Source organism: Pristiophorus japonicus, unplaced genomic scaffold, assembly GCF_044704955.1.
Source record: "Pristiophorus japonicus isolate sPriJap1 unplaced genomic scaffold, sPriJap1.hap1 HAP1_SCAFFOLD_33, whole genome shotgun sequence".
In the NCBI taxonomy this organism is placed as follows: Eukaryota; Metazoa; Chordata; class Chondrichthyes; family Pristiophoridae; genus Pristiophorus; species Pristiophorus japonicus.
In genome coordinates this window covers 9,049,930-9,062,988 of record NW_027253106.1, presented here as the reverse complement: position 1 = coordinate 9,062,988, position 13,059 = coordinate 9,049,930, and the positions used below count along the sequence as shown (strand labels likewise).

The window sequence follows — 13,059 nt, the reverse complement described above, 5'->3', positions numbered from 1 at the left end:
TTGATGGCTAGAGACCTCCTCTGCAAATTCCAGTTGCATTTGGAGTGTGGAGATGATGCGATTATTGTAAATCAGGGAACCCTTAAGCGGCAGTATTATACGACTAGAACCCCTCAGTGGTGGCCTTTGGACCTGCCGCAGGCGCCCTATCACGTGACCCTAGCATACGATCCCAGTGGAAGGAATCAGGACCTGCAGAACTTTTATCAGGGTCACGAAGGGGAAGTGATGGAAATTCTATTAAGGGCTAGAGTTACTGGACTGGAAGGTAAGACAGATGGACAGCCCCCAACGGTGGCACCACATATTACTCGTGAAGTATTACCTCCCCACCACGCTAAAGATTTGGGAGTTATGGTGCGCTAGGCTATGGACGAGGCTGACTCTACCAACCAGAATGTGCAAATTGTAAAACATGGCCGAACAGTCCAATTCCACGGGGACCCCGAGAAGGTCTTAACAACTCTGCAGCATCATACTGGCTCGGACATACCTGACTATGTGGAGCCTCATGTGTGGGCAGAGGACCCCTCCCAAGTGGAATATACTCCCATTGATCCGAATGACATCCCAGTGCAGGGCAATGTGGACTGGCCCTCTATCCGAAGTACCCACTGAAATCACAGGCAATACCGAGTATCCACCGAGGTTTGGAGGCTAGCCGAGTCAAACCAAAATATTAAACGGCATCTACAATAGCCTTCAATCCGCTGTCAACATCACCTCCAGCAGGATATTGTTGTGTACACCTCTCACTCCGTAGCTGCCCTCCTGGGCCAACTGCAGACTCAACACCTTACCATGTCTAGGCAAAGCAGATATGAGATCTACTTACTAAACAAGCTGACATTTTGGAACTGTGCTGCAATTAATCCGGCCTGTTTTCTCACTGAGCCACCCAAGATGAGGAAGGACCCAGTCATGATTGTTTACCTTTAATTCAAGAGGCCTCATCAGTCAGGGAAGATTTAGTTGATGTACCAATGGAAGATCCAGACTGTATTATGTATGTTGACGGAAGTTCTTCTATTAATCCAGAAGGTACACGAATCTCAGGATATGCCATAGTAAAACAGGAGAATCAGGTCTTGGAATCTGCCGCCTTTGAAACCGCCTATTCTGCCCAACAAGCTGAACTATTCGCCCTCACCCGAGCCTAATCTTGTCCAAAGACCTCAAAGTCAATATCTTTACCGACTCTAGTTATGCCTTTGGGGTAGCCCATGATTTCGGACAATTATGGAAAAATAGGGGATTCTTAACCTCACAGGGGAATGAGATATCCCATAAGCAACTAGAATCTGATTTGATGCAAGCCCTCATGCTCCCCAAGCGCATTGCCATTGTTAAATGTACCGCCCACACCACCGGAAAATCCCCGGTTTATATAGATAACCATTGGGCTGACGAAAGAGGCCAAACAGGCCTCTCGTGACCAACAGATGGTAGTGCCCAAAATGATGAGTCAGAGTAAAAATCCTGCGAAGGTTAAGTTAGCCTCGGAAAAACCAATGCCAAACATCCAAGATGTTATTAAAGCACAGGAGGCCACTCCTGAAAAGAAAAACTGTTGTGGAAAAATTATGGCTGTACTTATGACAATGTTTCTAAACTCTGAACCACTCCCGCGGAACAGACTTGCATGTCTGAGAAATTGGCTCTATGGGTTATCGAATGTATGCATTTTGCTACTTATTGTGGAGCAAGGACCACGAGTGACACACTTTTGGATACTTGGTGGCACCCTAGACTCCAGACGCTCGCCCAGAACATCAGTAGTCGTTGCCTGGTTTTCCAGCAACATAATCCAGGGAAGGGAGTCCCCTGTGATTGGGGTAAAACGCCCCTCCCCGATGGTCCCTTTGAGACATTTCAGTTGGACTACATTGATTTGCAAAAAGTTCAGTGTTACAAATGTGTGTTAGTAATACTAGATGTGTTTAGCAGATGGATTGAAGCCTACCCTACCCTGAACAATAAGGCTCAAACTGTTGTTAAGGTGTGAATGAGGGAAATTGCTCCTAGATATGGTATCTCAGCTCGACTGATGACCATTTATGTTCTTTCACTGACTCAGGCTCTGCGACTAGCTCACAACCAGATTCGAGAGGCTCACCTCAACCTCCCAGTTTTACCCGAATCGTCCCTCGTGGTACCTGGGAAGTATGTCCTGAATAAGAAATGGATTCGGAAGGGATTAGAGCCACGATGGGAGGGGCCTTTTCAGGTGTTACTCACTACCCCCACTGCAGCCAAGTTTGAGGGGGAAAGTGCCTGGGTTCACCTGCACCACTGCAAGCTCACCACCCTCTAACGAACCTATTTTACTCGTTATTCTAATTCCTGTTTCTGTTCCAGATTTCCTCTTCTCCATAGCTGAACAGGACCATTGGCATCCTAATTGGAACATGGGTCCCGAGGAGACCAGTTTGAACTTCGACCCGTAGTGATAGACAACCAGCTACACCGACGGTGACCTGTGAAGAGAGACGAGAAAACCAAACTATTTTAATCAGCAAAATATCCTAAGGGTTATCATGGAATGATAAAAGGGGGGAATGAGAATGCATACTGAACATGGATATTAAATGTATACAGACATTAAAGTCGAGAAGTTGAGAACGTGGGAATTATATATGGACAGTATAAGCTAACAAAGAATTCATGGATGAATAGCCATTAAAATCTCAGACTCGAGACTGCAAAATGTTACATTACTAACACAGCTTGAAAAAAACCCACAGCTTGCAAAAAACCTCAAGGTCTTAAGTTACTAACCTGAAACATTAACAGAAGGTCTTTGTTTAAAATCAGACCATCGTTAGGTCGGATTATGAGTTGACAAAGGGAAAGAGGGATCAAAGAGGATAGGCTGATCTAGGAAGTCACTCAAGCCCTACCTTGTTATCTTTTACCGAAAATGTATAACTGTCGTCCCTTTACAATGTAACGTCACTTTGTCCATAGGAAGTGAGTGCGATCTATCAGAGTTGCATTCCTTCGGTCTGATAAGGTCCCCGATAGGGATTTGTTTTTTAAATAAAAGCTTGCTTTGTTTGAAGCACAATCGGTATTCGACTCAGTGATTTCACTGAAGCAGATTGACGGAAAATGATCCAGAAATCAACAGGATCAGCCCTCCGTGTGGGGAACATCTGGGCAACACTGATCACATTATACCATCCCGATTGGCCGGGAGAACCAAAGGGACTGAGAACCTGCGACACGGACCGCATTTCAGTGCAAACTTCTCCAAACTGGCAGAGGACTTATAACAGGTAAATTGGCCAACCCTCCTCGGTGGTGATGTGACCGATGTTGAATATAAATGGAAAGGTTTTAAGAACAATTTTAAAAATGTGGTAAACAAACGTAGTCAAAATTAAAAGACAGAAATATGGTAAAAAAAACCAAGGTGGCCGACTGGAGCTGTACAAATATGTAAACAGAAAGTTTTACAGAAATTAAATAATTTTAACACTTAAATAAATAGTGTGAATACAAGGAACAACTAATGAAAACGAAGGCTGCTATTCAATCAGGAAAAAGTATCTCGGAATAAAAGGATTGTAGACAACTGGCCTTCATGGGCAGAGCTTTTTCAGTTATGTGGAGAGTCCGAGAACTATCAAAGTCTGTATTGGGCCACTGAAGGGTGTTCAAGGACAGGTTACACAGGACACACTGAGTATGGCGGGAATATTAGTGAGAACTTTCCATCAGTCTTCACCATTTAACATCATGCCCAAATGTTAGAACTTAATAACAATACTTTTATCAGTAACATTAACATAGATAAGTATCTTGTTTTAGAAAACATTCAGAACTTAAAAATAGATAGAGCAGCCGGACTGGAGGATATCCATCCAAGGGTCCTCCGGGAGATGGGACATGTGCTGTGTGAGGATTCTCCGGGAGATGGGACATGTGCTGTGTGAGGGTCCACCGGGAGATAGGACATGTGCTGGGTGAGGGTCCTCCGGGAGATGTGACATGTGCTGTGTGAGCCTCTCTGGGAGATGGGACATGTGCTGTGTGAGCCCCTGCGGGAGATGGGACATGTGCGGTGTGAGCCCCTCCGGGAGATGGGACATATGCTTTGTGAGTGTCCTCCGGGAGATGGGACTTGTGCTGTGTGAGCCCCTCCGGGAGATGGGACATGTGCTGTGTGTGCCCCTCCGGGATATGGGACATGAGCTGTGTGAGGGTCCTCCGATGAATGGGTCATGTGCTGTATGAGGGTACTCCGGGAGTTGGGACATGTGCTGTCTGAGGGTCCTCCGGGAGATGGGACATGTGCTGTGTGAGACCCTCCGGGAGATGGGACATGTGCTGTGTGAGGATCCTCCGGGAGATGGGACATGTGCTGTGTGAGGGTCCTCCGGGAGATGGGAAATGTGCTGTGTGAGGGTCCTCCGGGAGATGGGTCATGTGCTGGTTGAGGTTCCTCCGGGAGATGGGACATGTGCTGTGTGAGTGTCCTCCGGGAGATGGGACATGTGCTGTGTGAGTGTCCTCCGGGAGATGGGATATGTGCTGTGTGAGCCCCTCCGGGAGATGGTACATGTGCTTTGTGAGGGTTTACTGGGAGGTGGGACATGTGCTGTGTGAGCCCCTCCAGGAGGTGGGATATGTGCTGGGTGAGGGTCCTCCGGGAGATGGCACATGTGCTGTGTGAGCCCCTCCAGGAGATGGGACATGTGCTGTGTGCGGGTCCTCTGGTCGATGGGACTTGTGTTGTGCGAGACCCTCCGGGAGATGCGACATGAGCTGTGTGAGGGTCCTCCGGGAGATGAGACATGTGCTGTGCGAGCCCCTCCGGGAGGTGGGGCATGTGCTGTGTGAGCCCCTCCGGGACATGTGACATGTGCTGTGTGAGCCCCTTCGGGACATGGGACGTGTGCTGTGTGATGGTCCTCTGGACGATGGGACATGTGCTGTGTGAGGGTCCTCTGGGCGATGGGACTTGTGTTGTGTGAGCCCGTGGCATGTATGTTTAATAACTCACTCTGAAATAGTTTCCTACAGATTGGAAGGATGCTAATGAAGTCCCCATTTTAATAAAAATGTGACAAGGCAGACCCGGGTAAACAGAGGCCCATCATATTAATATCAGTAATAGGTAATATGATTGAAAGGATCATAAGGGATGCAATATATGAATTCTTGGATCGGGAGGGACATAATAGGGACACCACAACCCATTATAAAGAGTTTATTTCTCACAAATCTAATTAAATTTCTTGAAGAAGTTACAAAGTTGGTGGATGAGGGAAGCCCTGTAGGCATTGTCGACTTAGATTTCCAAAAACCTTTTGACAAGGTACCACACAAGAGGCTTCTCGATAAGATCGGAGCCTCTAGTACTGATAATATATTTTGCCAAATACAGAACTGGCTGGCAGGATGTAGGTAAAGAGCAGTGAAAGATGGATTTGGATCTGTTTGGAGATCGGTCACCAGTGATGTCCAGCAGGGATCAATGTTGGGACCATTGCTTTTCACTATTTTCATTATAGATCTGGATTTTGGGGTTGGGGCACAATTTTGAAATGATACCAAGATCTGTGCGAGTGCTCGAACTGTAGAAGAGGCTGATCTGATTCAGGCAGATCTTGAAGTGTTGGGAGACTGGCCGCATGACTGGCAAATGATGTATAACTTAGATAAGTTCAGTGTTACGTATGTGGGCAGGGCAAATGCTCAACATTTATACACCCTCCAGGGAAAGGCATTAAAGATGGTGGAGATAGAAAGAGATTTAGACATTCTAGTGAATACATCCTTAAAGGTACATGAGCAATGCAGTGTAGCGACAGCTAAAGCAAATAGGGTGTTGGGGTGTATCCATAGGACAATTGAGTGTATGACCACGAGTACAGTTTTGTCCTTATACAAGACATAAATCAGGCCACACTTGGAATACTGTGTCCAATGTTGGTCTCCTCACATGGTGGGTGATACAGGTTCTGGAAAGGGTCACTAGACTAATTCCAAGTCTAAAGCATCTTAGTTACCAAGATAGGTGAAAAGAGTTGGGACTCTTTACCTGAGAGCAGCGTAGACTTAGGGCGAAATGATTGCGGTTTATAAGATAATGAAAGTGAAAGAGAGTGTTCTAGCTGACTGTCTGTTTCAATTAAATAGGTGAGGCAGCACCAGGGGACACAAATTTCAGTTTTATAACGATAGATCGAGGTTAGACATCAGGAGGTGGTTCTTTTCCCAGAGAACAAAAGACCTCTGGAACAAGCTGCCCTCTCATGTGGTGGATGCAGACTCACTGAATTCCTTCAAGTAAAAGCTGGATTAGTTTCTGGCTGCGGCGGAGATTAACACTTACAGAATGTAGGTACTGCAGGGAGTTTAATGGCCAGAGTGGTCTCCTGGATTAGTTTCGATCACTTCGATGGGTTGGAGAGGAATTTCCCAGATTTTATTTTCCAAAATTGTCCTAGGTTTTTTTTTTAATGTGTATTTTTGCCTCTCCCAGATCATCACATGGATTCGGGTGGAGTGGAGTGTATACCCTGTGATTTATTGCAATTTTGTGGGACAGGCTTGATGGACCAGATGGTCTTTACCTTTCCGTCATTTTTAGTATGTATTAAAATGCTTCCTCTACACTGTCCCATCGAACACTACCAGAGCAGGTACAGCACTGATTTGATACATAATAAATCTCAGGCCCCGAATTAGAGCCCACAGGCCCCGCACTGACAGGCCCGGGTGAGCGGGGTCACTGGCCGCCATCTTGCACAGGGCGGGATCAGGGCGCCTTCTTGGTTTGGGAACAGAGAGTGGGTGGGGCTTCAGAATCTCTGTTCCCCACTGGGTCCCAGGGCCCGGGAGATGGCGCATCCTGGGCAACACACTTTTCATCATCTTAGAATCAGAGACCGGTTACAACATGGAAGGAGGCCATTTGGCCCATCGAGCCCATGCCGGCTATCTGCAAGAGCTTCTACTAATCCCACTCTAGCTCCTCTGTCCAGACCACTCATGATTTTGAACACCTCTGTCAAATCTCCTCTCAATCTGCTCTGTTCTGAGAACAACCCCAACTTCTCCAGACTATCCACGTAACTAAAGTCCCTCATCCCTGGAATCATTCTTGTAAAACTTTTCTGCACGCTCTCAAAAGGACTTTGTCTACTTACAAAAATGCAGTAGCCAGAATTGCTCCAGCTCAGTGAACAAGCTCCCTGCTGGAGTGGAACTAAACTACAGAACCAGTGGGAACCTATTCAACCATCGAAGTCTCCAGGCCAGGTCCAAGACCACCCCAATCTCTGTCGTTGAGCTACCATACGCGGACAATACCTGCGTCTGCGAACACACAGAGGCTGAACTCCAAGTCATAGTCGACATATTTACTGAGGCGTATCAAAGCATGGGCCTCACATTAAACATCTGTAAGTCCGAGGTCCTCCACCAGCCTGTCCTCGCCGCACAGCACTCCCTCCACCCACCCCACTCAGTCATCAAGATCCACGGCACGGCCCTGTACAACGTGGACCATTTCCCATACCTCGTGAACGTCTTATCAACAAGAGCAGACATTGACGACAAGATTCAACACCACCTCCAGTGCAGCCTTCGGCCGCTTGAGGAAAATAGTGTTTGAAGACCACGCCCTCAAATCTACCACTAAGCTCATGGTCTCCAAGGCTGTAGTAATGCCCACCCTCCTGTATGGCTCAGAGACATGGACTATGTATAGCAGACACCTCAGGTCGCTGGAGAAATACCACCAACGATGTCTCCGTAAGATCCTGCAAATCCCCTGGGAGGACAGACGCACCAACGTTAGCGTCCTGACCAGGCCCACATCCCCAGCATTGAAGCACTGACCACATTTGATCAGCTCCGCTGGGCAGACCACATTGTTCGCATGACAGACACAAGATTCCCAAAGCAAGAACTCTACTCAGAACTCCTTCACAGCAAATGAGCCAAAGGTTTGGCAGAGGAAACGTTACAAGGACACCCGCAAAGTCTCCCTGATAAAGTGCAACATTCCAAATGACACCTGGGAGTCCCTGGCTAAAGACCGCCCGAAGTGGAGGAAGAGCATCGAGAAGGGCGCTGAGCACCTATCGTCTAATCGTGCAGAGCATGCAGAAATCAAGCACAGGCAGCGGAAAGAGCATGCGGCAAACCTGTCCCACCCACCCCTTCCCTCAACGCCTATCTGTCCCACCTGTGACAGGGACTGTGGCTCTCGTATTGTATTGTTCAGCCGCCCAAGGACTCATTTTTAGACTGGAAGCATGTCTTCCTCGATTCCGAGGGACTGCCTATGATGATGATGATGACCCAGAATTGGACACAATACGCCAGTTGAGGCCGAACCAGAGTTTTATGTGGGTCAACATAATATCAACACTTCTGTACTCTATACCTCTACTCATGAAGTCTAGGATCCCGTAAGTCTTTGTAACTACTTTCTCAACCTGTGCTGCCACCTTCAGTGATTGGTGCGTACATACTCCTGGGTCTCTCTGTTCATGCACCCATTTACAATTGTACCCCTTAGTTTATATTTCCTCTCCTCTTTCTTCTAACCAAAATGTATCACTTTTGAACTTTTCTACGTTAAATTTCATCTGCCACATGTCCACCCATTCCACCAGCCTGTCTATGTCTTTCTGAAGTCTATCACTACCTCCTCACTGTTCACTGCACTTCCAAGTTTTGTGTGAGCTGCAGATTTGGAAATTGTGCCCTGTAAACCCAAGTCTAGGTCATTAATATAGATCAAAAAAAGCAGTGGCCCGAGTACCGACACGTGGGGAACACCACTTCCTCCAGTCTGAAAAACAACCGTTCACCACTACTCTGTGTGTATCACTTAGCCACTTTCATATCCATGCTTCCACTGTCCCTGTTATTCCATGGGCTTCGATTTTGCTGGAATTGGTAACACGCCTCGGATCACTAAACACAAAACCCAGTCTGTTAATCACTTTCAGCTACTGGACTTAGCATGTACCCCACAGCATCTCTTCTACCCTCAATATGTGAATAGAGCATCACATCTGTAAGTCTGGTTAAATTTATATCCACTCAGCACATCTACTTAAGAAAAGCCTGTAGGCCAATGACACACTGTTAAGTTGCCAGTGTGCTGCTGGTTTAATTGGCATTTTGCCTGTAATGTACTCCGTATTTTGGTATTCGTATTTAAGGAAGGATATACTTGCATTGGAGGCAGTTCAGAGAAGGTTCACTAGATTGATTCCGGAGATGAGGGGATTTACTTATGAAGATAGCTTGAGTAGGCTGGGCCGAAACACATTGGAGTTCAGAATAATGAGAGGTGATTTTATCGAAATATAAGATATGAGCGGGTTCGACAAGGTGGATGCAGAGAGGATATTTCCACTTACACGGGAAACTAAAACTAGGGGACAGAGTCTTAGAATAAGCGGCCACCCAATTAAAACTGAGACGAGGAATTTCTTCTCTGAGGGTTGTAAATCTGTGGCATTCTCTGCCCAGGAGGCTGGGTCTTTGAATATAGATAAGGCGGAAATAGACAGATCTTTGAGCGATAAGTGAGTAAAGGATTATGGGGAGCGGGCAGGGAAGTGGAACTGAGTCCATGATCAGATCAGCCATTATCTTATTGAATGGCGGAGCAGGCCTGAGTGTTCAAATGACCTACTCCGGCTCCTATTTATTACGTTCGAACTGAACATTTATCCCAGTGTAACCTTGTCTGTAATGAAATATGTGTCATATAATTAGCCTCGGGTCCTTGCTCATGTCTGCTGCAGATCCCAGAGTTGATTCCAGAGATGAGGGGATTGACTTATGGTTGAGTAGGTTGGACGAAACATATTGGAGTTCAGAAGAATGTGGTGATCTCTGTGTGGCCCAGAAGGTCAGTGTCCAGGCTGAAGTTCTGTTCCCCCTGGAAGATCCTCCCCACAGAATGTCCTTTCTCAGCTCCAGCCAGGTGATGCTAAACACTCAGGTGGGAAAGACAAAAATCCACAGCAATATGTTCAAAGCAGCACTAATTTATGTGTCGATATCCCAAATATTAAACTCACGTCGATTTCAGGAGTTATTACCATCAGTCTTACAGGAGTTATAACCCCAACTGTCAGAATGAACACGATTCAGTCCGGGATGTGAATAACAGCAAGTTCCAACCCCTGCAGTCACTTGTCAACTCGCTGATGTCTCAGCAGGTTGCCACACTCATAGCAGGTGAATGGCCTCTCCCCAGTGTGAACTCGCTGGTGTGTGTGCAGGTAGGATGATGTAGTGAATGCCTTTCCACACTCGGAGCAGGTGAACGGCCTCTCCCCAGTGTGAACTCGCTGGTATCTCAGCAGGTTGGATGATGTAGTGACTCCCTTCCCACATTCAGAGCAGGTGAACGGCCTCACCCCAGTGGGAACTCGCTAGTGTGTCAGCAGGTTGGATGATGTAGTGAATCCCTTCCCACATTCAGAGCAGCTGAATGGCTTCTCCGCAGTGTGAACTCGCTGGTGTCTCATCAGTTGCTCTTTGCTTTTAAAACTCTTCTCACAATCAGAAGATTTACAAGGTCTCTCCTCATTATGAACTCGCTGGTGTGTCAGCAGGTTGGATGATGTAGTGAATCCCTTCCCACAGTCGGAGCAGGTGAATGGCCTCTCACCAGTGTGAACTCGCTGGTGTCTCAGCAGGTCGGATGATGTAGTGAATTCCTTCCCACAGTCGGAGCAGGTGAATGGTGTCTCCCCAGTGTGACTGCACTTGTGTCTCTCCAGGTTGGATAACTGAGTGAATCCATTGCCACAGTTGGACCAGGTGAACGGTCTCTCCCCGGTGTGAACTCGCCGATGTATTTCCAGCTGGGACGGGGAGTTGAATCGTTTCCCACAGTCCCCACATTTACACGGTTTCTCCCCAGTGTGACTGCACTTGTGTCTGTACAGTTTCGATGATTGGCTGAAGCCTTGTCCACACACCGTTTCTCCCCACTGTGAACGGTGCCTTCTGCTTACATGGTCAAAAGCTGATGATATTCCAGTCCCGATGTAGCGAGTGACTGTCAGATCTTGAGGTGATGTTTGGTTTGAGCTTCCAGTCTACAAATCCTGCCCTTTCAACATCCTGTCAAGTGAATTTCAAACAGGAAAAGGGAGTGTGAGAGAGAACCTAGAAATACACAAAGGCAGATTGTCAAATTGAGCTTAATGAATCTGGTCATTTGTGGGTCCGGCACAAGAGAAAAGTGACCAAGATAGCTGCCAGATTAACGTAAAAACACATCTGGGCCAATACTGTCCTTCAGGGAATGGAACCCACCTCCCTCGACAGGCCCACATTGGAAATTGTTGGTCCCACTGGACCCAGAATTACTGGGGGTGAAACCCAGCAGCTTCTCCCTCCTCTCCATCCAGCTCAAATTGATGCAACAAACAGACCCTCACAGGTGGCCTGTGAGTGCCTTCCACATCCAGCGCCCACCTGATAGAGCGGCTGGGATTTGCTGGGCCTGCTATATAAATGTAAGTTGTTGTTTTCCTGGTGTGGGGGAGGTGGTGCCCCCGGGGGTTGCTGGTGCTGGGCCCGGTGGCTCAGACTCAGGCCCCGAGAGCCGCACTCGATGTTACCCGGTGACTGAGAGCCACACTCGGTGTTGCCCGGGGATTGAGAGCCGCACTCGGTGTTGCCCGGGGACTGAGAGCTACACTCGGTGTTGTCCGGGGACCGAGAGGCAAACTCGGTGTTGCCCGGGGACTGAGAGGCACACTCGGTGCTGTCCGGGGATTGAGAGCCACACTCGGTGTTGCCCGGGGCCTGGGAGCCACACTCGCTGTTGCCCGGGGACTGAGAGCCGTACTCGCTGTTGCCCGGGGTCTGAGCGCCGCACTCGGTGTTGCCCGAGGACTGAGAGGCACACTCGGTGGTGCTCGGTGACTGAGAGCTGCACTCGGTGTTGCCCGGGGATTGAGAGCCGCACTCGGTGTTGCCCGGGGACTGAGAGCTACACTCGGTGTTGTCCGGGGACCGAGAGGCAAACTCGGTGTTGCCCGGGGACTGAGAGGCACACTCGGTGCTGCCCGGGGATTGAGAGCCACACTCGGTGTTGCCCGGGGCCTGGGAGCCACACTCGCTGTTGCCCGGGGACTGAGAGCCGTACTCGCTGTTGCCCGGGGTCTGAGCGCCGCACTCGGTGTTGCCCGAGGACTGAGAGGCACACTCGGTGGTGCTCGGTGACTGAGAGCTGCACTCGGTTAAAAATGAGGCAGACAAAAAGCAGGAAACTATAGACCAGTTCGCCTAACATCTGTGGTTGGGAAAATGTTGAAGAGTTCATTCTTAAAGAAGCAGTAGCACGACATTTGGAAAAGCATAATTCGGTCAGCAAGTCAGCATGGATTTATGAAGGAGAAGTTCAGTTTGATAAATTTGCTGGAATTCTTTGAGCATGTAACGAACACGTTGGATAAAGTGGGTGTGGTGTAATTGGAATCCCAGGAGCCATTTGACAAGGTGTCACATAAAAGATTACTGCACAAGATAAAAGTTCACGGTGCTGGGGCTAATATATTAGCATGGATAGAGGATTGGCTAACTAACAGAAAACAGAGAGTTGGGGTAAATGGTTCATTCTTGGGTTGGCAATCAGTAACTAGTGAAGTGCCGCAGGGATCAGTGCTGTGATCCCAACTATTTACAATCTATATTAACGACTTGGAAGAAGGGACCGACTGTAACGTAGCCATGTTTGCTGGCGATATAAAGATGGGAGGAAAAGCAATGTGTGGGGAGGACACAAATAATCTGTAAAAGGCGAAGTGAGTGGGCAAAAATTTGGCAGATAGAGTATAATGTTGGAAAATGTGAGGTCATGCATTATGGCAGAAAAAAAATCAAAGAGCAAGAAATTATTTAAATGGAGAAAGATTCAATGTGCTGCAGTACAGCGGGACTTGGAGGTACTTGTGCACGAAACACAAAAGGTTAATATGCAGGTACAGCAAGTGATCAGGAAGGCCAACTGAATCTTGGCCTTTATTGCAAAGGGGCTGGAGTATAAAAGCAGGGAGA

The 13,059-nt window shown here is 47.8% G+C and overlaps 1 pseudogene; it reads right to left on the bottom strand.

The window, feature by feature from the left end:
* LOC139249599 (zinc finger protein 70-like) overlaps nucleotides 1-13,059 on the bottom strand; it is a 112,023-nt pseudogene that overhangs the window by 25,563 nt on the left and 73,401 nt on the right.